Below are 4375 nucleotides of genomic sequence, written 5' to 3'. Positions count from 1 at the left end.
CAGCATTGTGTAAGAAAGAACTCACCTGAAAGAGAAATAAATAAATTAATCAATAAATAGCCATTAACAAATATAATATAATACTTATAAATATATCAGTTCCAAGCTGCTGATTAAGTCAACATCTGCTGTTCAGCTCTATCCACCACTGTGCTTGTTTTTGTGATGAGTCCCCACTCATATATACATATATATGTGTATATCCTAAAATCTTTTGGGACTAATAAATTTAGACGGAACTATTTGAGTCAAGTTCATTTGAGGCTTTGGTAGTGACATGGCCATTATCAGCTCACCATTTTCAAAATAACTGAGTAGTTTAGTAATATTAATGAAATAGCAACTGAAATTGAGGTTATGAGGAATTAGTTTTGGCTGATTACTATGATGTTGGTAAAATTTGTGATAATAAATAGTTTAATATAAAATATTGTATCTTCACTTATTCACTGTTTAAGTTAATAATTATCTTTCTAAATAAGTGTAATAGAAATGAGAAAACTTGAACAACTCCTGAAGTAGGGAATTTAATCACGAACTTGTGTATATTATTAAAGAGAAAATAAGGATTTGAACTAAGTTATATATGTAAACATACAATTATAGATAGATATATTTATTATGAAAGAGTATTTAGCATAATAAGATAATATTTATCGCTAGTCATATATATTTTTACATTAATTTAATAGCTGTTGTATACTTGTCAGTCATTTATCGTTTGTATTGAAATGAATTAAAAAGTATTTTTTCGGAAAGTACCATTCCTTAATTTATTTTATTGTACAAAGTTATATTATTGTAATTGAAATTTTTTTTATACCTGTATTGTGTTTATTTTAAATAAATAATAACAATGAAAACTTAATTTTTAATTGTTTCAACTCCTTTCCTTATGAGGCAGTGGTGCCCGAGAATGTTTGAGTGACATCTTATTAATTTTGATCCAGAAGCAGTTTCTTTTTTAATCTAACCAGGAAAGGTTGACTTTTACTTCATGAGGGCTCCAATGAATCAACTTTGACATTTAATTTACTGTCCGTCGTAAACCTCTATTCTTCTGCCTTATTGTATTTTTTTTTAATATCCCACTAAAGCCAGTTGAACAGATTCGCTACTTAGGACTACATCTTGACAAGTGACTTACTTTGAATCCCCATACTAGACAGAAACAACAAGAAATTGCTCGTAGATTCTGATTACTACAACACCTACTTGACAAACGCTCTGAACTTTCCTATTTACTGCAAAAAACTCTTACACACTCTAATAATCAGACCTATTTGGACAAATGGAATTGAACTGTGGGGCTCCACCAAACCATCAGATTGAGCTCTGGGGCTCCACCAAACCATCAGATTGAGTTCTGGGGCTCCACCAAACCATCAGATTGAGCTGTGGGGCTCCACCAAACCATCAGATTGAGCTGTGGGGCTCCACCAAACCATCAGATTGAGCTGTGGGGCTCCACCAAACCATCAGATTGAGCTCTGGGGCTCCACCAAACCATCAGATTGAGCTCTGGGGCTCCACCAAATAATCAGATTGAGCTCTGGGGCTCCACCAAACCATCAGATTGAGGTTATATTATAAGGAAATAGGAGAGGCATCATTGTATATTTCAGAATAATATCCCGCAAATATATTACTTATTAAATCTGGATCATCGCACAATTTCCCTTCACTAGGTATATCTGCAAGTTGCTCTAGTTCCTCCTATTTTCCTTATTCTATCCCATACAACTTTGAATGGGGTAGAAGAGTTAATGGACTTGATAAATGATTTCCAAGATTCCTTTTTTCTATCATTTATAATTCTTCTACATATAGCCTTTTGTTTTTTATATTCAACTAGATTCTCCATAGTCTATATAAGCCTTTCTTTGAAGTTGTATAGCTTTCTTGCAATCTTGTTGAACCAGGGAACAGGCGGCCTTTTGAGGCAGCTCAGGCTTTGTGGGATTGAAGTTTCTGCAGCTGTGAGTATAGCTTCAGTTATAGCTTGGCATCCATCATCGATAGTTAGGCTGCTAGGGGATCTTGTGGCGGGCCAGCTAACGAAGTGAATTTAGACCAATCTGCTTTTTCTAAGATCCATTTAGGTATAGTGATGTTATCATGATTGACATTCCTCAGTTTCAAACGGATTCGGAAATGATCACTACCATAAGGTTCTGGTAGAACTGTCCAGTCTATAGCATCGATTAGTGAACTACTGCACATAGAAAGAAATATAGATGAAAATGTGTGGTGAGTAGCGCTGAAATACGTTGGTTCACCGGAATTTCTGAAAATACAAGGACTATTTGTAAATCTGTAATGTCTATATATGAATGTATGTGTGTGTATGGGGCAGAGTAGCAAGTTAAGCAACATAGAGGATGGTCAGTACTTGGATTGAGTGACAACTAATACCAGATCGCCCTTTTTCTGGTTTGCAGAGGAAATAACAATATAATAATACCCCACTCAGCAATACAATAATTAGAACTAGAATGAAAAGAGAAAAATATTTGAAGCCATAGTAGGATAGCAAATAAAATTATGTAAATCTAAATTGAAATAACTATTAAGACTAAATAGAATGTTCCACCCGAGTCCTGTTTCATGATGAAATTTAATAGTATTAGATCATAAATACAAGTATACAAACTATAATGCACAAGCACTAATACTTATTTTTTCAATAATCTGGACTACTATTATTGTAAGAGTCAAAAAGAATAGAAGAAGTCATCACTGTACAAATTGTGAGATTGTATCAAGTAAAAAAACAACACTAATAATATTAGTTATATATATACAACAAGCCAAATCAACACAACACATTGAAGACTTAGACAATACCAACTTACCAACAATCGATATCTAAACTGACAGAAGCAAACATGAACTTTAACATTACAACATAATAGCACTTTTTATGATGAACAACACAGACTTGGTCCGCATTGCTCTAACAATCTAGCTGAAAAATTAGCTGTAATTAAGGCCATAGACTACATACAGACAGACCACCCCACCTTATCATATAATATTTACACTGACAGTAAAATGTTAATACTCTATAAAAAATCCAAAAAACCACGACTTACTTACTGAGACACAACATAATCAAAATTATGAATGAAATTATTAAAATTTCATTACGATGGGTTAAAGGTCACAGTGGGGTCTACAGTAATGGAAGAACCGACAGCTTGGCCAAATCTGTTGCTAGTGATACTCAGCTTCCTATCAACAACAGTTCAGTTTCCTTATCCTAAATTAAAAAATCCATAAGAACGGACCTCATTCAGGACTGGGACAGATGCGGGCAATTTTCAATTAAAGGATTACAACAAAATATACACATTACTAACTGACTCAACTACTGATAGAACATAGACCATCTAAACACTACTTTAAGAAATTTCATATAACTAACACTGATTTATGTAATTGTGAAGGACAAACTCCACAAACTTTCAATCACTTACTTTCAACTGCACCCTGTACGATCAACAAAGGTTCAAATAAATAAAAACCTGCACAACACACGGAGATACATGGCCACTTAAGCAATCTGGAATCTTCGGAAAATACAAAAAAGAGCTGGTGCACTTCATCTCTAATATAGATTTAGCCCAAATGTGATCATCACATGTACCCCAATTGTACCTATTTTAATTAATAATTAATTTAATTATGTTTTGTTCCAGTTCAATAGTTAATTCCCACATCTGCACTATATTTATATTCATTTATTTTTATTATCCATATAGTTTTAATTCTTTTTATCTATTGTATTAAATAATTAGTTGCCTTCTCTAACCACATGTTAGAAGTATCATTTTAATTACTCTATTTTATACTTTATCTGTTCTTTATTTTTTGGTTACTGTTATCTTTTCTTTTAATATTTTTAGTATAGTACTATAACACATTCCAATGTAAACACCACATTACATAAAAACAGTATGCAGTTTCGCATGGAGTATCTACACTTTTTAAATGTACTCCTCTTGCATAGAGTTACTATGCAAGACAAATATATACATAAAAAACATTCTTTAATATATTTTTACTATTACTGAGTATATATGTATAGGTGTATATGATAGGGTAGCCATTAGGAATATGATGCAAGTAATAGTTAGCAGTGTTGAGAGTGGTCAGCACTTGGATAGGTGTCCACTCATGCAGGAAAAACAAGCTTTGTCCTCTCATCCATCACCCACCCACTCTTCCGAGTTTGTAAGACCCATTAGCTACTGGAGGCAACTCACTGACCAGGTATAGAACTTATAACCCTATACTGCATATCGGGCTTCAGCCTTTAGGACCATCTGTACCAAAAATCTTCAGTCTATAGTGCCAATGAAATATAAATATA

The sequence above is a fragment of the Halyomorpha halys genome, unplaced genomic scaffold, assembly GCF_000696795.3.
Source record: "Halyomorpha halys isolate HHAL.00 unplaced genomic scaffold, Hhal_1.1 Scaffold399.1, whole genome shotgun sequence".
NCBI lineage: Eukaryota > Metazoa > Arthropoda > Insecta > Hemiptera > Pentatomidae > Halyomorpha > Halyomorpha halys.
The sequence above is the reverse complement of the archived record's forward strand: the minus strand, read 5'-3'. Positions refer to the sequence as shown.